The sequence below is a fragment of the Prenolepis imparis genome, unplaced genomic scaffold, assembly GCF_030444845.1.
Source record: "Prenolepis imparis isolate NDT839.2.m4 unplaced genomic scaffold, iyPreImpa1.0 SCAF_8, whole genome shotgun sequence".
NCBI lineage: Eukaryota > Metazoa > Arthropoda > Insecta > Hymenoptera > Formicidae > Prenolepis > Prenolepis imparis.
Window position 1 is genome coordinate 2,703,091 of NW_028141166.1, and position 24,845 is coordinate 2,727,935.

A 24,845-nucleotide genomic window follows, 5' to 3' on the forward strand; every position below is an offset into this window, starting at 1 on the left:
GCAAAGTCGCGATGCGCAATATCTGACCAAATCCCGGTGAGGGCGCTAATACTGCGCGTGGTCGAATTCACGGACTGATAGTGTCGAAAGTTTTCGCCGCTTAACGCCAGTCATTCACAAACGCTAAGTCGCTAAAAAAACGGGCAGAGCCCACGCAAGCACCAAAAGTTCGCTAAAGATTCGGCGCTAGAACGATTAAGGCTCGGACACTAAAGAACGTAATTCATTGACTTATGGCACGGATAACCTCATCGATAATAAATCTCCAGACAGGATCTCTGTTTCTCCACTGTAGGCCGACAGGTCGCCAACTTTCTCGCTAACAGGATCTCGGTACTTGACAAACTCCTGAGTGGGCGCGCTATCACAAGAATGGTCGTTACGAGAGTGAAGGATCTATCGCCTTGGGTCGATAGCAGGGCTCAATCCTGTGCGAAAGGGGTGCGTGGACGGCGTCGCATCGCTTGTTGTTGCCGCACGGCCTACCAAACCGTACTAGGGGCGACAGCGTCCTTTACGCTAACTCGCAATAATTTTTACAAACGTTTCATTCTGCAACTTTCCCGAGAGCTGGTCCGGTTCCTGGGCCTCGTGGACTCGAGAGGCGCGTGCGAGACCAATGTCCGGCTTCGCCAAACCGCAGCGCGATAATTTCTCCCTCCGCTGTTCGAGATGATTTTCTCGCCCTTGCAGGATGCGACCCTGAGCCACCGCAAGAATCCGCACTCTCCTTGCCTTAACCGTTGCGTTGCCAGGTCGACTGAATTCCGTTTCTCGGCAAATATTACGTTTGCCAAGCTTACGACTTTCTTTCCTGGACAATCAGCGATAAGGCTCCTCTCTCTCTGTTACATGAAAAAAATAAAATAAAATGCGAATTAATTATCGAAATCTACCATCGCATTTCGTCTCTCCGGGAATATGCGGCATTTGTAATCTCTCACATGGTGCGGTCGCTCAGCCCTTGCCCTGTGATTATGATGAGATGGACGCGCGTCGGGACGGCAACGTCACAATATATGTATATATATATATATTTAGAAGAGTCAAAGATATCGATTTTTCAATTTTTATGTTATTTAAATCTTTGATGTTTCGAGAAGGTCTCTGAAGATTTCCAATCAAAATCAATTTGTCGCGAAATGACGAGATATAAAGATGTTTCTGAATTAAGCTCGCGCGCGTCATGCACTTTTCTTCGTATGTCTGCTTATTTGAATATTATTCGTTTTTTGTTATTAAGATAGTTGTCTCGCAAATCGCAATTAACAATAAAAATTTGAAAATTTAACTATACGTAATAAATGTGGTATTTACACGTTTGTACAATTTATTAAAAACAATTGACCGCGTCGAACGTGCAATAATCGCTATTAAAAATGACATTTTTTCTATGTATTGCATACAAGCGTATAAAAACCTTGTATTTTAAATTTTAACAATTAGAACGAACAGTAAGAAAGTAATGAAAAACAGATAAAAATATATGATAAAAATACACTATAGGAATACTTGTAAAAAAACCGAAATTTTTTACCGTTAAGCTTAAAAATGTAGACACGTGTTCGCAATTGGGATCCGTCATATTTGTTCCCGACCTCGCATATATAGAATCCGTAGAACCTATACATGCATAGATCTTATACATAGGTATAGACCGGCAATTGCCTATAGTTTCTGTATTAGAAGCAGCATCCGGAGAATAATGGTTTTCCAAACACACTTCAAGAGAGAGGAGTACTAAAAAGTTTAAATGTTTCTCTTTCTAATCCCCTTCGAACAAAGTCTGCTATGTCTGCGATGCTCATCATCGGATGATTCTTCTATGTTCATAACTTCTTCATTGTCCACTTCTTCGACATCTATATACATGTCTTCATCTTCCTCAATGGCCTCATTATTCTCAAAGACCTCTTCTCCATTTTCGATGACAATCACATCTTCATCAGACGATTCATCTAATATTGCCTCGAAATTATTATTTTCCATTTTTGACACATTACTGCACAATTTTTCCACACTTTTTAAAATCACGTTCTATAGAGCACTTGCACCCGCTATTCTTTTTTCGACCGACGTATCTGTGCGCTTGCAAATTACGTACTATGATTTGAAGTGGCAGCAGTCCTTATTATATTTCGTCTAATCATTTCTTCCCCTCTTCTTGATTAACGGATTGTTTAATTACATATCAGAAAGGTGATCTCCCTTCATCGCGTTATCGCTTTTGACACAGAGCGGCCGGACATCAGCGCTCATTTTTGTTTATAAAAATTCAAGCGGCCGGACATCGGCGCTCCCTAAACAATGTGAAAGAATTCCGCTTAGGGGGAGGGGAAAGGTTCCGCAAAGGCTGCCGAATATCGGCGCGTAATGCAACACGACCTTTTACCGCGAAAATAAACACGTGTCCCGACGTGTTCATTGCGATAAGCGTGACCTCCCAAGATCCCCTCAGATGGAGGAGGGGGAGGGGGAGGAACCGCGTGAGTGGCCGAATGTCGGCAAAATTATCGCAAAAGAATTCTTCCTAAACAATGAGGAAGAAACGTCACATATGGGCAGGGGAGGGGGAGGGCGGAAGTACCGCCAAAGCGCGTCCCTTATGGGGGAGGGGAGGGGAGGTATCGCGAGGGTGGCCGAATGTCGGCGCTCATTTTGCGGTGTTTTGTTTATAATAAAACATGTTAGATAATTCAAAGTAATACAATACGCTGTTTTGTTTATGAAAAACAATACGCAATAAGCGTCTCCCGCACAGCGATAAGCGCCCCCGCCCCGCGTGACGTCATCCCCCTCGCCTACAAGATCCCCCCGCCCCACGTGACGTCATACCCCCTCGCCGCGGAGAACCCCCCGCCCCGCGCCCCCCTCGGAGGACCTGAGTTAGAACTCTCCTTGTATTCCTACTACTTTTATTGGTGTTTATGCTGAATTAATTTAGTAAAATGTCTATCCTTTGTAAAATGTCTCTCACAAAATCAACAGTCTGAGAGCTAATATAATTCAATCTAATTTTGATAAGCTTTTTATTACAACCTCAATAAAATATATTAAATTAAATGAGATTGCAGGGTTTCTAAATCTTATTAATGACTGTCTTAATTATAAGATTCATTATAAAAACTGATCCAAAAATTTTTTTAATAAAAACTTTCCACTAGTTTTATAAAGACACATTTTTATTACTTTCTCAGCTTTTGTACAAATAAAAATTAGGTGATAAATTAAAAAACTTCTACTCTGTATTAAAATTAAAGAAGAATTCAAATGATGTATTTTTATAAGCTTTTGAACAATTTTCACTTTTTATTTTTTTCTATAAAGATTTAACAATAAAACCTTGCTATATAAGAAATAATTATTTAACCTCGCATACAGTACATGATTTTTTTACATAAGAGTGTATCAAAATTCTGAATTAAAGTTAATAAAATCTTTTGGTGTCATCAATTCTTTTGTTAATTAAGTTTTGATTTTTTAAATTATTTATTTTAATTAAATAAGACACGTTTAATTGATAATGTGATCATATTAATTACATATACCAAATCGATTTTAGACGTTATTTATAATAAGGAAATATTGTCCTGAGGTATACAGTTAGCTGTAATCTTTGCGAATTTTATAGTACTAAGATTTCAGTCTACTAAGATTTATTATATATATTAACAAATTGTCAAGATATAGAATTGTTATTACAGCCATTGTGTGCTCGTTATGTCTTGACTCATTTTATATGATGATATATATGTATATATGTATTTTTATAAATTTTATTCTCACATAATTTATGATATAATTGAAGACTGTAAATACAAATTAGAAAGCCAATAAATTTCATTTTTATTTTTGTAAAAATAAACTTTTCAGTTTTTATTTTCAAATTAAAAATATATTTCTCGCATTCTAGTTAAATAATTAATAAAATAATTTCTCAAAAATAATTTCTCATTATGATTCTGTTAGTTTTTTGTTTTCTTGTACAGAATATTGTAACAATTTTTTAAAATGCAAAATCTTTAAATTTTTAATATTTATAATATCAATTTTTAATATTTATAATATCAAAAAGATCATTAATTTATAAAACAGATTGTAGCAGTGCTATCTTTAAATGAAAAAAATATTCATATATTTTAAAACTGTAAATGAATCAGCAACACTGTTACTAAATAATTAGGCTGCAAACCGAACTTTCATTTCTTGTTTTTAGTATTTTAAATGTTTGAAAGAGTTGCTCAGTTTATTCACTAAATAAAATTCCTCATTTTTTTGAATAATGTGAAGTTCTTCAAAATAAATATTTCCATGATATTCTCTCTTCCTCACATTTTGCAATTATAATACGAAAATCTTCTAAACAATTCCGTATTTATTTTAACATGTGTGACGGATTAAAAAATATAAAACTTTTTTGTATTAACATGATATAAAAAATATAACTAAAAATTGTTATTATGGTTTTCTTCATCTACACTTGGCCAAAAAAAGCAGTACACTTGAAAAGTAGTAAAAAATTGTGAAAGTTTAAGAATTTATATCTCAGCTAATAATTATGATATCGAGGTGTTTAAAAAACGAAAATGAAGCTTGAAGTCTGTAGTTTCAGAAAATTTTAGTGCCGATTACGTGGAATGATTAGTTTTACAATGACAAATGACAGAGTGAGAACTTGCAAAATTGATAAATTAAAGGTCCACTTTCCTGAATTGCACGGCGTGAATCAGTTAACGTAACTCAATGGCATGAAAAACACGTAAAAATTCACTTTTCTCTTTAATATGCGCTTTGGCGGAACCCGATACAATAATTTTTCGCTGAGTTATCTCAATTTGAAAAAAGCCCGTTTTTTTAAAGACAAATTATGATTTAAAATGTGTATCTGCTATCTTTATCAATTCGAACCGTTGCAATTTTATTCAACAATGTTGCACTGAATGCGGGATGTCCCGAAGTGATGCAAATCATTCCGGCATCTCACGTAAACAGAGTCTGAAAAGGATATTCGCAGGGTTTTCGCCGATACGAGTTCGACTACTTCTTCTGAGATCGGAGGGTATTCATAAGGATTTCCTTACGTAAAACACAAGAAAAAAAAAGACAAAAAGGAACAAAAAAGAAAAAAGTCACACACACACACACACACACACACACACACACACACAGATAAAATTTTAAACAATATGACTTTTTTTTCTTCTTGTCTCTCTCTCTCTCTCTCTCTCTCTCTCTCTCTCTCTCTCTCTCTCTCTTTTACGCGGGAAAATTCTCATGAATATCCTCTAATCTCAGAGGAAGTAGTGCTGAACTCGTACTGGCGAAAACCCCACGAATATCCTATTCGGACTGTGTTTACGCGAGATGCCCGGAACGATTTGCATCGCTTCGGAACATCCCGCATTCAGTGCAACATTCTTAAATAGAATTGCAACGGTTCGAATTGATAAAAGTAGCAGATACACATTTTAAATCATAATTTGTCGTTAAAAAACCGATTTTTTTCAAATTAAGATAACTTAGCGAAAAATTATTGTATCGAGTTCTGCAAAAGCGCATTTTAAAGAGAAAAGTTTGAATTTTTACGTGTTTTTCATCCCATTGAGCTACGTCAACTGATTCACGCCGTGCAATTCAGGAAAATAATCCTTCCATTTATCAATTTTGCAAATTCTCACTCTGCACTTGTCATCAACTGATTATTCTACGTAATCAGCACTAAAATTTTCTCAAACTACAGACTTCAAGTTTCATTTTCGTTTTTTAAACACCATGAAATGTGGTGCTGGAGACGACTTCTGAGGATTTCTTGAACGGCAAAGAGAACTAACTCATCTATACTAAAAGAACTCAATGTCCAAGATCGTTTGTCAACCACCGTAAAACAGCGAATCCTGGGATATTTCAGGCACGTCATCCGGAGGAATGATGACAATCTAGAGAAGTTGGTTGTCCAGGGAAAGGTTGAAGGAGTACGGCCGTGAGGACGCTCCCCGAAGCGTTGGATTGACCAGGTCAAGGAATGCACGGGAGCTCTCCCCCAGGACAATATAAGAGACGCCTTGAATAAGGATAAGTGGAGAATTATACTGATTCCATATCATGAGGGATATGGGGTCACAACACTTCAATGAAGTATTCGACAGTAATAGTTTTAAACACCTCGATATCATAATTATTAGCTGAGTTATAAACTTTCACAATTTTTTTCAAATTTTCAAGTGTACCACTTTTTTTGGCCGAGTATATATAAAAACCGGTTAATTCTTTCATTACAGATATTTACAGAAGCATTATTTACAAAAGCACCATCAATCGTTATAAAAAGTAACATTAAGTCCAGATACATGCAACAACTTTTTAAAATAAGCAATTTTTCTATCAATTTTTAATAAGTCTATAAAAAAATAAGTAAAAGAAATTTTCCATTTATGCACACAACAATAAAATTGTTCAATACTCCCAAGGAGTTTTAGTTATCGAATAAAATCGCCCGTCGCGAGTCGCGTGCATATGTCTTTCGTCACAGCCTTCGTGACGCTTCGGACGTCTTCGCCACCGTTCGCGGCAGTGTGCGCGCGCAGCACCCTACGCCGGGTCAGAACTTTTCCGGCCGCGCACGAGACAGACGTGCTTGCAATAGTCGTCATTTTTATACTCAAAAGTATTATTGTAATAATTATCCAAGTTTGTGTACTGTACTCAAGATACCACTGCTGCTGAATTTATAATAAAGCAAGAGCATAAGAAGACATCTTCTGCCCGTATATTTTATGAAGCATTCCTACCACAAGAGACTTACGGAGGGCACATGCTCGCAAACTATATCAAACAAAAATATAATATTATTATTATTTTGATACTCTGCATTTAATATTTTTTCAATGTGTATCAATTGATGAAAATAATGTTCCAAATAATGCCCCATCCCATGTTTCCAAATATAAATATTCTTTATCTGAATTGTAAAAAAAACAACAGAAGAAAGAGATAAGTTTAAATAATTCTATTGATTTTCAATACTTTCCTGTTTACTGTGTGTGCCATAAACAAAAGAATCTACCTAAAAAAAAATAAAGAAAAAGTTATTAATAAAGAAGCACAAATAATAATATCATTAAAATATTATATAATACTTCATATGTAAAGCACAGTGTTTTCACATAAATTGTCTAATGCCCTGTTTATATATTTTTTGTAAAGTGTAAGGAACAAATTGATACTTTTTTTAGGTTGATATTTTTAATATCTAATATTTAATATTTAATTAATATCTAATATTCAATATTGTTAAGACAATTTTTTTTATTTATATCTTTTAATAACTTATATTTACAATAAGAAATATTCATATATACATATATACATACATATATATACAGGGTGGGCCATTTTAATCAATCCACGCAAATATCTTTTGAACAATGCATTTGAGAGAAAAATGTTTCATACAAAAGTTTTTTGACTTCGAGGAGGACATAAGATGGTGTCATTGGTTTGACCTTGGATAGTCGTTTGAAGGTCATGTGAAGGTCACTCTCAATTTCTTAAATAAAACCCCCTATTTTTTATTGCATACTCTTGTAGCTTACCTCGAGAGCTTTCCAAAACACTATAATTAAGTTATTTTTTATTAAATACTTTCCGAGAGACTTGAAGTTTACAGTATTTTGACATGAAATATAAAATATCTTGTGAAACATTCATTTTTTGATAATCTTACTGTAATACTTTTATGCACAGAATAAAACCAATCAATTGGTGTAAAGAAAACACATAGTTGCTTTTAAAAAAATATATTGCAAATTGCATACTTTTTTTAAAAGCAACTATGTGTTTTCTTTACACCAATTAATTGGTCTTATTATTCTGTGCATAAAAGTATTACAATAAGATTACAGAAAACTGAATGTTTCACAAAATATTTTATATTTTATGTCAAAATACTGTAAACTTTAAGTCTTATAACTCGGAAAATACTTAAATAAAAAATAACTTAATTATAGTGTTTTGGAAAGCTCTCGAGGTAAGCTACAATAATATGTAATGAAAAATAGGGGTTTCCATTTAAGAAATTGAAGATGACCTTTGTATGATCTTCAAACGACTATGCAAAGTCAAACCAATGACACCATCTTATGTCCCCCTCAAAGTCAAAAAACTTTTGATGAAACATTTTTCTCTAAAATGCATTGTTCAAAAGATATTCGCGAGGATTGATTAAAATGGCCCACCCTGTATATACAGGGATTCCGGTCTTTTTTAAACACCCTGTATATATATATATATATATATATTAAAATTTTAATTTAATTTTCTTTATATTTTATTGATTCGAATTTATAATATCAATAGATATCGATAGTATAACATTAATAAAAACAGTATTTTTTCATATTAATAAAAACAAAATATTATTAAATATATATATATATATATATATATATATATATATATATGTGTGTGTGTATTGCGTCCATTAAGTAAAAAGGAATAAGTCACAAACTCATCGATTCTGTTAAAGTTGGACCATTAAAATAAAAATACACGAAATATATTAAAATATTTAAAAAATTATAATGCCATTAACTATGGCAATATTATAGCAAAATTAATATAATGTTATATATAGCATTGTTACACATATTTGAGAGAGAAAGATACATTATCCTTTTTCTTATTACATTACGATAGCACAAATAACATTATTGTGAACAGAGTTTGTGAAGATTATTTAAATATATAGACAATAATGTTCAATGTAGTGTTTCAACTACGAATCATTTTTTGCTTGCAAATATTTTTTCCATAAACTACAATAAAAAATTTAATATTATTTTTGACATAAATATTATACAAAGATACGTACACATGTGAATATATACATATAAATATACGTATATACGTCGGAATACATATACGTTACATATTTAAATGTATGTGTATGTATATGTATGTGTATATATTTTTACCTGTTTATCGAAATTTATTAAATATACATATTATCAAATGATAATATAAATGCTTTTTAATGTAAGTGTTGTTTTATGTCCTTATCAATTAATTAGAAAAAAAACATTTATAAAACAATAAATTTTAAGTAATACATAAAATAAATTAAAAATTAGGTAACTACTACGCAATATATATTTATATATATTTTCAAAGCAACTGTAAAAAATACAAGCTTTTTTATTCAGTTTCAAAAATTGATATATTTAATTATTTATATATTAGTACATGCACACATTAAATTTAAATAATTATTTCACGATAAACGATTATTTTATTCGCCATTGCATTTTTAACAAAAATGACTTAGAGTATATCGCGCACAAAGTATAATGCATGTAAACTCAAATAAAGAAATTAAGTCGCGTAAAGGAAAATGATATATAGCTTTTATAATTAATACATATCATAAAGCAATTACAAATCTGTTACATCAATCGTTTCACAATGTATAACTAATTTGTATACTTCTAAACTTATTGGTAATATCTATCAGGCATGTCAAACTCGTTTTGCATCATGGGCCACATAAACTATTTTAAACTATTGCTATTTTAACTGAGGGTTGCATTCTTTTAATATTCAAATAATTAATAAAATACCATTTTTTTTAAATATATTTTTTCAAAGGATCCATTTTTTCAAATCTTGTTTTGTCCACACTATTTTTAAGAGGTTTCGGTGAGCCGTAGCTTATTCATTAGCGAGCCGCATGCGTCCCGCGAGTCGTGTGTTTGAGATGACTGACCTATATCCTTTGGTACAATTTGAGAAACGGTCTTAGCATTAGTGCAAGTGCCGACATACATGATTTCCTCAGATTCAGTGTCATAGATAGACCAACCAAACAAACGGACGGTTGCAATTTACGTCGACTATATTGTTGTCCGGAGAGGACTCTCCGTGAATCAAAGTCATCGCACCTCTGACCACCTCATCCCTTGTGACCTTGATATGAGTACGGTGTACAGCTTTGCCGATATGCACACTGAAGTCCTGCCCTGATTGATCACGCCCAGCTTGATAGATCTCAGACGTCAACAATTCTTCGTCACCAAATGCTTTCAGCAGCTCGCGGATTGTCAGATTTCTTTCAATTTCGAAGTGCGGAAAACAAGAGCGAGGTGTAACAAGAGCAGGTGTAACAAGATTTAAGTTCGTTGTTCTACTATCTCTTAGCAGATTGCGCAAATTATATAGATTCCGTCGCTGCTCGACAATCGTTTAGCCAAATTTAAAAGATCAGTGTGGTTAACATTCTCATTGATCATCCATCTACCTGAGGTTAACGAAGCAGGTAGTAGGAACACAAACAGCGACATCTTACCATCACTACAGGGTATGTCGCTCACGTGCATGCTCAAATCCTCATGGAAGTCTAAAAAAAACGTTAAGAATAGAAAATTACATAAAATGATCAAGATAGATAAAACCAAATATACATTTGTTTTTTCCGTAAAATATCATACATTTTTGAAAATCCATAATATTTCATATCGTTAATGAAAAATTTCACATTCTGAATGAAAAATCTTTTACGTAAACACATTTTAATCAAATGTTGGACATTTCAAAATGAAATAATTGTCACACAAAGCGGTAAAAATCGAAATTATATCTTTAACAATTTCGAAAAAAACATTTAATATTAATTTTATTTATTTTCAAAATTAATTTCTCTGTCATATTTAACATTTTAATTGATATTTTTATTAACTTTTTCATTAACGTATGGGTATTCGAGTACCAACTAAGTGTCTTTGACAAATAGCACCGCGACAAATTCCTTATAGCAGCTCCTAAGCATCGAAAATCTATTCTATTATATGGTAATAGATTACTTTTGAGTGTAAAGCACTTAATATTTTGTTTGAGGCGGCAAAATTTCCGACATATATTTAATTTTTTATTAAATACTCGAATACACGTTTATTGAAAATAAAATTTAAGCGGTATTTTTTTTAAAAAACATAATATGATCTGTTTAGGATTTATATATTACTCATCAAAAAAATTATATTATAAAAAGGTTTATAATATGTAAGTTAAATGAAATTAAATATGGTGTGCTCACAGCTAATAATTGGATTGCTTATAATTTCACTTATTGTTAGTAAGTCAGCTGAACAGGACGCTGTTAAATAGAAATCGCAACAGAGAGAAGTCATCAAAATAATATCGTTATTTTGTTCGTTCTCAGGTAATGACACGGGATAACGAATGTATCCATTTACATTCCTTCTTAATAATTCATTAATCAGCTTTAATTCAGAAATATCCGTGGATATATGTGGCGATCGATTTGGTAAAACTAACCAACTAACCAGAGTGGTATGCCAAAGAAACAATATACCGCATCATGTAAATAATTTAAGTTATAGTTAGTCGAGCATACAACTTTATAATAGCAATTATTCAACTGAACCATCCATTTCTGAAACCAAAAATATCAAATTAATATTTGTAAGATATTTATTCCTTAATAGACAACAGATACCAATCATTTATAAATTGCATCATTCAAGTTCTTATTCTTGCAAGTATTGTATTTATATGTGGCTATATTTAGAAAATTCGCCAGGTTATTTTATTTCATTTAATCAATATGAAAAATGTCAAAATTATAGAGATTTCTTGATAAAAAAAATTTTTGAATTTTATTAAAGAATCTATCATTATTAAACATTGACTTTTGATTTCGCCAGAAAATCTCTTATTTTTATCAACGCAATTTACCTTTTATTAATCTATTCGATTGGCGGAGTTTACATTACACAATTATTTTTACATGTTATTTTATATATCGACTGCAAATTTTGACTTTATTCCATATAGTATATATCATCTAATGCGAAAATCGTCAGGAATATTTACCCTTTGTTTTAATCGATATTTGCTGTAATTTAAAAAATCTCGTTTTTTGTACTTTGATATAAAAAGAATCTCTTGTAATCGATCCCGAAGTTTGTTCTCCATTATCGTTAAATATGTTAGGAAAAGTCCTTCATATATGCAAAACGGACTGAAGACTAAATTTTCATTCGGATTGACTTTCATAACTTTTTCCAGACATTCGATGGTGAAACGGAAACGCGCTTCTTTCATTGTAGTTTCTAACAAATAGAATAAATAAATAAGTAAAAAATCAAATTCAAAAAAAAGATATGTATGTTAAGCAATGCTAGTAATGTAATTATAATAAATTACAATAATAATTTATGAAAACATCTTATAAATTATTATCAATACATATAATTATAAACATATAATAAAATCAAAAGCATATAATGTATTAAAATTTATTCGACAATTATTTTAAACTCTTAAAGTAAAATTTTGTTATAACTCATATTTAATTTTAAAACCAAAATATGACAGAATCAACAATATACATATAAAGACAATCGAAAAAAGGAAAATAATTGATGTAATGTTACCAACGTTTAACAACATGATTACATTTAAACATGGTTCAATACATAAACAAATTTAATGTTTAATAACATGACAACGTTCAAATACATTACGAATTCAAGATACAATATTTCACTTACATTTTAAAAGATACAATTAATGCAAAAGTTGAGATCGATGGATTTTATATTTATGAAACTTGGAAGTAATATATAATGTGTAAAACAATAAAAAAAAACATTCTGCAATGAATATATCTAAAATTCTAATGCTTTTTGTTTCTGCTGTAAAAGCGGACAAAATCATACTTAAAATTTAAACTTATTATGCATAGATATAAAACGTTATACGATTAACTAAATTATAATTGATGAAGATTAAAAAAAAAAAAAATACGTAAGTCAATATAATTACAAGACTTGTCAAATCATAGCTATTAAATTTCATTGAAATAAGAATTCTTGAGAGAAAAATATATAAAATTATAAATAAATAAAAAAACATTTTCACAAGATATATTTCAGATTATATTTTTGATAAATTTACTCAATTAATTACACAATTTTATGCAATAATTTTTGTACTTACCAATTTCTTTTGCCTTATCCTCATTTATCTCCTCGTGTTCCATCCTGTTTTAGTTATAAAATATCAAGAGCGGAGACAAAACTGTGTTTCACGTAATTCGCAAATATTTTATTTAACAGCTTTGATTGCAATAATATTTGTCGATTGTAGTTTCGTTCGCGTATTGTTAATTAGCGTTGCTATAGGATGTAATTTTGCGATGATAATTGAGACAAATGTGAAATTATTTTGTTCTTGATATATCTTCTCACTCGGCCTGAGATTCTTTCGTATAATTTTCAAGCCTAAAACCGTCCTTTCGTCCGAATCCTTGTAGACTAAAGATGACCATTCTTTAGGACATATATAGATGGAAGGGAAATGCCTATTGACCCCTAAAGAAAAGCATGTCCTGGAGAAAGTGAGATAGAAAATAGTTGCCTCTTTGTTGTTCTCTTTTATAGATATATTATGGCTGTGTTCCGAAACTGACTGCGAGTTCTGGAAATCTTTAGTTTACGTCACATATATTATAGATTTTTAGTACTGGCAGTGAATTTCGAAACACGGCTTATATCTATGGGCCAAACAATGTAAGCCACGCATGCGCACTTTCGAGCAGTTAATCACAATAGAAAGCAATTAACAGAGAGATAACTACGATTTTTTTCTTACTTCCTCCGGACACATATTTCAGCTTGCTATTTCCCTTCCATTTATATATGTTCTAATATCAGTTCTATCATAATCATAACATATACAGACAAATACAATCACACTCATTCACTGATACACTTAAACGTCAACACATATCACTTTAATATTAATATCAAAAATTCAAAATTTATTTAAAATTTATAATTATACAAATATATATTATCTCACATTTCGTGATACAACTATGAAAATATAAAGAAATAGACACGTATAGACATGTATATATACAGGGTGTCCGGTAATAGTCACGCCAACCGTCGTGTGCAGATTCCTGGGATCATTTGGAGACGATTTTTCCTCAGCAAAAATGTCGAGACACCAATAATTTTCGAGTTATAAGCGATTGAAAATAAAGGGTTTTTCGCAAACTAAGCCTTGTGGAAGTAAAATAATAATAAATTCACATTCTTCAGTTAATTTTAGGTAGAGTTTACTTTAATAGAATTTTCATTTAAGGCTTAGTTACAAAGATACATGATGGCAAAAATTGAAAACATGCAAAAAATAATGACCTCCCTCGACATTTTCGCTGAGGAAAAATCGTCTCCAAATGATCCCAGGAATCTGCACACGACGGTTGGCGTGACTATTACCGGACACCCTGTATATATGTATTGCGTCCATTAAGTAAAAAGGAATAAGTCACAAATTCATCGATTCTGTTAAAGTTGGACCATTAAAAAGAAAATACACGAAAAATATTAAAATATTTAAAAAATTATAATGCCATTAACTATAGCAATATTATAGCAAAATTAATATAATGTTATAGACATTGCATTGTTACACATATTTGAGACAGAAAGATACATTATCCTTTTTCTTATTGCATTAAGATAGCACAAATAACATTTTTGTGAACAGAGTTTGTAGTGTTTCAACTACGAATCATTTTTTGCTTGCAAATATTTTGTCTATAAAATACAAAAAATTTAATATTATTTTTGACAGAAATATTATACAAACATACATAACACATGTATATTTACATATAAATATATGTATATATGTCGGAATATGTATTTAAATGTATGTATATGTATGTGTATATATTTTTACCTGTTTATCGAAATTTATTAAATATACATACTATCACATGATAATATAAATGCTTCTTAATGTAAGTGTTGTTTTATGTCCTCATCAGTTGATTAGAAAAAAAAGTTTATAAAACAATATATTTTAAATATTACATGAAATAAATTAAAAATTAGGTAACCACCACGCAATATACAATATTTATAAATATTTTCAAAGCAACTGTAAAGAATACAAGCTATTTTATTTAGTTTTAAAAATTTATATATTTAAATATTTATATCATTCTTCTTTCTTATAGTCCAGCAATAACAGAATCTATGGATATTTGACATCTCTTTCACTATACGTACGCTATATATGTATACTTATATGTGTCTATCTATTTTTTTTATATTTTCATAATTGTTATCATAATGTACGAAATGACGTAATATTAATATTATTTTATAAATAAATTACAAATTTTTGGCGTTAAAATCAGACAATATGTTCCGTTTATGTGTTTATATATGTGTTTGTATTTGTGTATATATGTGCATATTAATTATGATTTTGATAATACGGTTAAATTCAGTCTAGAATCAAGAATCAAGCGAAGGACGTATGTGAAGTTAGCATCTCAAGTGTTAGCATCTCACAAATTTCTCGCACAAACTCACGCACATTAACATTACGTAATAATATTAATTTAGTTTATCAATATTGTGAGTTTTTTTACGAGTTGCTCTATATAATCAACGTGATGATACTCAATTTAGGATCGAATTGTATCTTTCTTAACCATTGACACATTATTTTGTTATATATATTTCTGTTTATTTATATAAAATTAATTGCATAATATAATTTCTTCATTACGAGTTATCAATAACATAATTATTAAAAAATTATATTAAATAAATATTAATGCTTTATTACTATATTTAAAAATTATTATTATAAGAACAATATTAATATTATTAATTAAATCTAAATTTCTCTTAAACGATACAACAAAATTTTGAATCTTTTAACGATTTTAAAACAGCTCAGCAATGTAGTATAATCCTCAATCATAAAAAAAACCAAATAAATAGAGTCATTATTTTCCACAATATTTTCTCAACGCTGACAATTTTAGTTATCAAACTGTTCTATCATAATATATATACTTATGTAGGATAGAGACCAAGTCAAAAAGTGACCTTAGATTTGTACAGAAAAAGACTTATAGTCTTAAGGAAAAAGTCTTAGACGACTAAAATATAATATACAAAAAACTTAAATCACATCCGATTTAATTTGTCGCACACAAAGATTTGGCAACAATATACGCGCATGCGCCTCATAATATAAATATATATAAAAGCGGCGACTACACAATATTGAGACTCAAATAAACGAGAGAAGTTCACCACAGTTTTGATATTTTATAGCCAAAAATGGAGATGGAAATTCGACAGGAACACGTTGGTGAGTCGAAAGATCTTTTACAAAATCAAACAATTTTGGTTCCGCTTTCACAAACAGATAATTATGATATGCAGTGCTAATATTTCCTTTGTGTTATATTATTTCTTTAACATACTGTTTTTACTTAATTTTGTATATTTCGATGTAATAACAACCATTGCATAGTAAGTCTCGTGATTATGTAGATTCAAATAGAGTCGCGTACATTATTTCGAAGTTTGCCGGTATTAATAATATTTTAGAGAATCGTTTCGCGATTTAGGTATACACGCAATAAGTTTAATATTAAGATACAGCTTTCACTTCGTAGACGACTGACTATATACATATTTGAATAAATGCAGATATTTAGATATATAGAATTATTGCAGAATATAATTTCTTCTAATTGTTAAGTATTAAATGTTACTATTAAATTTCATCAATAATAATCGATCGATTTCGAATTTTGCGTTTGTTTTACTTGTTGGAAATATAATCAACATTTCAAGTACGTTACATATTTAAAAAACTTTGAATGTAGATATGTTAGTAAACATATGTAAGAATATATTTACCAATTTATTTCTCTATTCCATTTTCGATTAACATTATATTTATATTTTTGCTTTTGTTGTATTTCAAATTTCAAATTTAAATTTAAGAAATAATAAAAATTTTTCTATACACATGCAAAATAAGTGTCGAGAAAATTTTTATTACACCATATTTTGTATTTAACACCTTTTTATATTACAATTATTGATAATTGTTATAATTAATTTATTATTTTAATTGTAATTTACTCGGAATTTCTTTTTTTAACATGTTTCTTTTATTAATTTTGCTTGATTTTTTTATTTAATTCATCCTATTTATTCGTCAGAAAATGAAATCAAGGATGCGCTCTTCAAGTTCGCGATCAGGAGTCTGAGTGAATATGTAAAGATCAAGCCAAAGGAAAATTTTGTCTTCAGTCCGTACAACATATATGAAGGACTTTTAATGGTTTACCCTTGGGTTTACCTTATGTCAAGTGGTGCCATTGAAAAGAGTTTAAAAGATATTTTATATTTAAATCAATTCTGCAAACAATATTTAATATTAAATAATATTAATCTTCATAAATACTTCGACACACCCGAAAAGGTAAATAATTCTGACGCATTTTTGCATTAGTGATGAAAATAATAATCGTAGAAGAGTCAAAATTTGTACGTCACATTGTATAAAATAACATGTAAAGATTATTATCAAATTAAAATACTGCAACATTGAAGAATTTATTAAGTTGTAATAACGAAAACAAAAAAATAATAGGATATATTTCTAAGCGAAATGAGGATTCGAAACTTTGATACATCTTAAATATGTCACTGAATAATTTTTTAATAATAAATCTTTAATAAAATCCAGACAAACCTCAAGTCACCTAATTTTGACTCTTTTTATATTATATATGTAGATTAATTTGAATAAAGTCACTTGGCGTGTTTTTAAATTAATATAATGATTTAGATACACGTATAAAAATATAAATGAAACTATTTAAAGAAATAAAATAGAAGTATTTTATTTAGAAATGATTAAGAATCTTACCAACATTTCTTTTGATATTTTTGATTTTAGTATCGTGTCGTCCGAAATGAAACTATGTGTTGTTTTCCAAGAAGAAAGCTTCCCCAAAGCTCCATATGAAGAATGAGAAACATTTTCAGATGTCAGTTAGATACAAGGATTTTCCAGGGACATGGATTCTCAGATCTACACAATATTATTTTGATGACAGAATTTATCAATAGAAAAATGAATATGATAAATCATCGTTATTAATAACGATGATTTATCATGATGTTATAGCCCGAACTATAACCAGTAGTTATTAGGAATAAGAATTCACTAAATATTTTTATAGAATATTATAAGATATTTTTACGTATAAAAGAGCGCTCTCGACAAACGCTCGTCGCGTGAAAACGCTAACGCAGCGAGACACGCGCGAAGCACTGGAAACCGCGAAATGCAAGCGAAGACCTGCGACTTCAACCTGCTTCGCTTGCAGTTAGAACAAAAACGCGTGAATATTACTAACCAATCAGAGACCTGTTTCCAAGGACCTCTCCCGAAAGAAATTCAAGAAACAAAGAATATAAAAGACCGAGAGTCAGCCCGCGGGGCAGTCGCAAATTAAGATCTGAATGAGAAGTAACGAAATCGTTAATAATAGATCAAATTATTAATCAGAGTTAATACGAAGCGGTTAATACCTAACAACCGACTACAGTAAGAATACCTCTAAATCGAGAGAAGGGCGAGAATAAAGGGAAAACTCAAGATAATAGAAATACAAGGAGTTTATTTCTAATTATTACACCCCTTGGCTCCTACGACGTCCTGTGCGACCCGAGGATTCTCATCCTTTTCATTCGGCGCAACCCCAGTGCCGTACGGCGGCACAACAATTTGGTGGCAGCGGTGGGATTGCGCCGACGGACCGCCAGGACCAGCAGGAACCTGAAGACCTGAAAAACAATACAACCGTATTAGAAAAATCAGGCACGTCGAAATAATCGACGGACAACACAGAAAGCAGCATACTAAAAATTAAGACCCGCAATACACACATACACAACGTGTGGAAGCAGGCACGTCAGTTAGAAAAACAGCTGACGGAAATGAGCAGAAGCCACAGTGCAGTGAGAGAGAAGGACGGACAACGCAAGCAGTACAAAGAGCGATAAGCAAGCAGCTGAGAACCGAGTAGGATCGCCAACGTCCCAAGGACAACGCCGACCTGCGACAATCTCACGGACAACGCATCATCACCGAGCGACGACCTGCCGTATCAATCATGAGCACCGAGCCGCCAGCCGTTATCAGCCCACGAGCGATCGAGTTGCAGCAGCAGCAGCCAAGCCGTACTAAGCGATAAAGAGCGTAACGATGCGAACCGTAATATTGTAAGTCCGATCCTTATAATATTCCTGCATGAATGTCGGAAGGGGACAAGACACCCCCGAAACCGATAGCGAACAAATCTTGGCTACATAGCGACTCAGCCAAACGAGCGATTCAAGCGTTACCATTAACTGTAGAAAGACTCGAGCGAGTTCGTAGAAAATTAGAGAACGAATATTCAAGCGAAAGCGAAAACGAATTACCCGCGAACGTCATTGTTAAGCGCGAGTTCCCCTTCGATAGCTTTGACGAAAGTATACTAAAGACGCGAACAAACGGTAATAACGAAAATATAAAAGAAATTAAAATACGCGCAAGCAAAACCCCTAGCAACGCGTCACAGAAAAGCGGATGGTCAACTACGTACGATAGTAGCGATTTTGACTCTAACGAAGATAACATGTCGGTAATGCACACTCCACCAAATGGTGCAGCGGACGTATCCGTGGGTGCTGTAGACCGCGAAATTGGTCGCCTACGGGAAACTATAGAGCGCGGGAACATACATCGCGTAGAAGTCGACGTACACAGGACACCCGCCGAACATAGGACACCCGTCGAAAACAACGCGAACGAGGAAAATCCTTTGATGCGCGACGTATTACAAGGCCTACGAGACTTACGAATCGAAATGCGGACAGAAATAAATAAAATGTACGATTGGAGGTCACGCGGAGAGAGATCAAACGACAGTCGTCAAAGCTCCCGCGAACGCGCACGCAAACGGGATGCAAATAGGCACCGCGATAATCGACGACGTCTCCGTGAACACACCCGTAATCAAGATGCGGAAGAGAGATGCGACAGTCGGCAAGATTTACGCGAACTCACTCCCGAGCGAGACCGAAATAATCAACGTGATCACCGCGACCACCCTCGAAATCGAGACGCAGGAGATCGACGGAATCTACGCGAACACACACGCGAACACACACGCGAACAGGGAGCGGATAGGCGCTACAATAGGCAGATTAGATCCCGCGAACGCGCTTATGATCGAGATTCGGACGAAGAGCACGAGCCTCGTATGGCTTACGGACGAACCGAGCGTGACATCCGAAATCGGCGGAATACCTCACAACGGTACATGTCATTAAAGGAAGCGCGAATAATGATTCACGTAATTTTGTATATTTCGATGTAATAACGACCACTGCATAGTAAGTCTCGCGATTATGTAGATTCAAATAGAGTCACGTACATTATTTCGAAGTTTGCCGCTGTATTAACAATATTTTAGAGAATCGTTACGCCATCTAGATATAGACGAAATATGTTCAATTTTAAGGTACAGCTTTCACTTCGTAGACAACTGACCAGTGTTTGCTGTTATCTAAATAAAATTACATAGATGATCATCTAGATAAAATTTTTGCACCATCTTATCTTTATATAGATAATAAAAATATATGTATTATCTATATCTGCATCTTAGATGAAAAAAAGTGTTATCTTTATTAAATTATCTAGAATAATATTCAGATAATTTGATTTAGTGGCATAGCACATAAAAATACTTAAATAGTAAAACTTAAGCAGTAAGCGTTAAAAACTTACAAATAAAAATATGAATATATTTTTATATCCCTTTTAAAATTTACATTTTTTTGTTTACATAAGCGGTCAAAAAATAATATTATCTGGAAGTTATCTAAATGAATCGCCATATAATTTTATCTTTTATCTAGATATATTTAAAACAAAATCATCTTTATCTTATCTAAGATATATTTATATATTTTTATCTCATCTTTATCTAGCTAATTTTAAAATCATCTAAGCACAACATTGCAACTAACTATATACATACTTGAATAAATCAGATGTTTAGATATATAGAATTATCACAGAATATAATTTCTTCTAATTGTTAAGTATTAAATATTACTCTTAAATTTCATTAATAATAATCGACCGATTTCGAATTTTACGTTTATTTTACTTGCTGGAAATATAATCAACATTTTAAGTTCGTTACATATTTAAAAAAGTTTAAAGTTTAAATGTAGACATATTAGTAAACATATGTAAGGATATATTTACGAATCTATTTCTCAATTCCTATTTCGATTATCATTGTATTTATATTATTGATTATGTTGTATTTCAAATTTCAAATTAAATTTAAAAAATAATAAAAATTTTTCTATACACATGCAAAATAAGTGTCGCAAAAATTTTAATTAATTTTATTTTGTATTTAATTAAGTTTAGATTAAGTTTAGATTAAGTTTATCTTACGTCCAGTGGTGCTATTGAAGATCATTTAAGACAAATCCTTTATTTAACGGAAGTCTCGAAAGATGATTTGAGAGGTACTGTTAATTTTGATAAATATTTCTCACAATTTATCAACAAAGCATCAACTTCTCATGATCTAAAACGTCCCACGATCTTCGAGGTAAGTAATTTTGATGCATTAAAAATGATGGAGATCATATAGAAAAATAAGTTTCAATTTTTAAGTCACATTGTGTAAAATGACATGTAAAGATACTTATTAAATAAAGATTCGAGACTTTGATATTTTAAATATGTCATTAAGCAATTTTTTAAGAATAGAAATCCTTTATTAATAAAATCCATAAATCTTGTTTATCGAGTTATATAACTTTGTCTCTTATATATAGTTTAAGTTGAATGAAGTATCTTGACGTGATTTTATACCAGATGTCCCATTTTAAAGGACCCACTCAAATATTTCATTGTCAGAAACACTGCGTTAAATCGAAAAATGTTTCCTACAAAAGTTGTAGGGTTTCGAGGGGGACATAAGATAGTAATATTCATTTGACCTTGGGCGGCGTTTCCAAGGTTAGTGAAGGTTAACCTTAAGTGAAGGTGAGAATGAATTTTGAAGAAAATAAAAAAATGCTTCAGATAAAAGTTGTTCAAATTAATTAGTAGAAAAAGATGTTATAATAAAAAATATGGGTTTCCATTTAAAAAATTTATTCTCACCTTCACTTGACCTTGGAGACGCCACCCAAGGTCATATGAATATTACTATGTTATGTCCCCCTCGAAACCCTACAACTTTTGTAGGAAACATTTTTTGATTTAACGCAGTGTTTCTGAGATATTTGAGTGGGTCTTTAAAATGGGATACCCGGTATATATATATATATATATATATATATATATATATATATAACATAAGGATTTAGCCTGTGTAAATAAAAATATGTGTAGAACAATTTAAAGAAATAACCGCAGTTTTTATTTCAAAATAAAAAGAGATCTTACAAACATTTGATGTTCTTGGTTCTAGATAGATGCATATGCGTTAGCATGCGTATACAAGAATGAAAGTATGTGTTGGATTAAAGAAAGAAAGTTTTTCACAAACCCTGAACCGATGAGAGAAATTTTCAGAACTGTATTCATAATTTTAGATGACAATACTTCACTGAATATAAATGTACATAACATAAATATAAAAATATGTATGACAGCGAAATTCTTTTGCGATAAGGTAAAATTAGAGGCGGAGTATGATAATTTGGAGAATGTTTTGACGACTGTACAGTACCGGCCAAAATTATATCACCTTTTGATTTTTTCAGCCTAACTTGTTTAGTGCACGGATCTCTATCAAATCATAACATGTTTTGAAGGTTGGTATAACATTGAATTATAATTCAATATATGTTATACCGTCCTTCAAAATATGTTATGATTCGTGTAGAGATCCGTGCACTTTAAAACAAGTTATGCTGAAAAAATCAAAAGGTGATATAATTTTGGCCGGTACTGTACTTCGTTTCAATGTTCGGAATTTTGAAAAATCAACAACACCTGTACCTAACGCAGGAGGCAGATCGACTGATGAACGGAAGTGTAAAAACTGTGAGTATCTTTTTTTTCATGTGATTTTAAATATAATGGATTTTTTTATAGTCATATTTTTAATATTAATCGTAAACGAAACATATTTGGTAAACATATTTTATTTTGTAAAAAGCATGCCACTATATCCCTTTGTCAATGTGAATGGGTACTTGGGTACGCAAAACTGCATTAAATGTTAAAAATGTGTCGTAACTTTTTCTCTCCAGAAACAAAATACAAAAATCTTTGTATTCGGAATCTTCCTAATATATAACAGAAAATAATTTTCGAGACTGTAATAAAGAATTGTCACTTTGTAATGTGTCGACTACATACAGTTGGTGCCCGGGTACTCATACGTTGATGCAAATGTGCAAGGAAAATTGATGCATTAATTAAGAAAAGTTAAATTTCAGTATAATAAAAATTCTTTCTAAATGTTTGAAATTGTTAAAGAAAAGACTTCGATCTTTAATGCATTTCCACATATTTCATTTTAATGTTTTTAATACTAGATCAAAATACATTTGCATAAATGATTTTCAATTCTTGAAAATGTGAAATATTATATGAATTTTTTAAAATGCTAGTCATTTTACGCAAAGACCGAATGTATTTAGAATTTTATTCATCTAACTTGAATATTTTTTGTTGTCCTCAAAATTCTCATGTTTTTTTTTTTAGTTTTCTGACAAATTAAACATACTCGTTGGCGAGTTTCCCTATAAGAATAGTAATTCGTCGCTTTTCATGTTACGACCTGCTTCATTTGAATACAGAAACAAAGCAAATCAAAATAAGCTGTAGAGACTCTGAACTTTGCGCTTTGATCGAACGATTGTCGACCAGCGAAGAAATTCACAAATTGCGCAATCTGTTAGATGATGATTCAACGTCAACTAATATTGGAAACATTTCTTGGCCGATCTTCCACATGGAGAAAAATCTGGACATCCGTGAACTGCTGCAGGCTTTAGGCGTCAAGAAATTATTGATCGACGCTATCGATCTGGATACTTTCTTCACGAAAGAAAAGCAGAGGGTGCATTATGAAAATCCTGTGCATCGTGTTCGCGTCAGTGTCACGAAAAAGGTCACATTCGCCGGTGCATTGACTTTGCTCATCGGACAAAAATCCGTTAAAAACACGAATTCGTCCGAGGTGGATTCCAAGTGTCCGTTCGTCTGGCTGATTTATGACAAATGTCAACGAGACATCCTTTTTATGGGCGTTTGCAAAAAATCTAGTTTCTCAGACACTTATATAAAAAATTCAAATTAAATTTAGAGGTATACGAATGAGACATGCACGGTATGAAACGACTGCTACTAATAGATCTGTAGTTATTCGAAAATGTTGTAATTATCAAAGCTATATTTTTTTTTCGAGTCAATCTTTTGTCGATTTGAGTTTAGCTGAATTATATTTCGAACGCGAAATAACTCTATAATCAACACCTGTTAAAAATTTGGAAATAAATCAATTTTTTGCGTCATACAAATTTATGTTCGCTTGCTATTAAAATAAATTTTCTAAAAATTGAGAAGTATGAAAGATAGCATATCCTTCAAAGTGTTTCGGAAATATAATCTGTTAGATAATTCCTATTAATTTATTTATGCATTTAAATTACATCGTTTTACAGTTGTTTGTCGTTTTATTTATTTATTTATTTAAATGAATAAAAGGACATATAATTAACATTAGAAAGCGTTGATATTATTATAAGATGACATGTAAATGTTAAATTTCAATTAACCAGTGAATATATATATACACATATATATACATACATATACTTACATTTACGAATTTATATTATATGTATAAACATACACACACACGCACACACACACACACACACACACACACA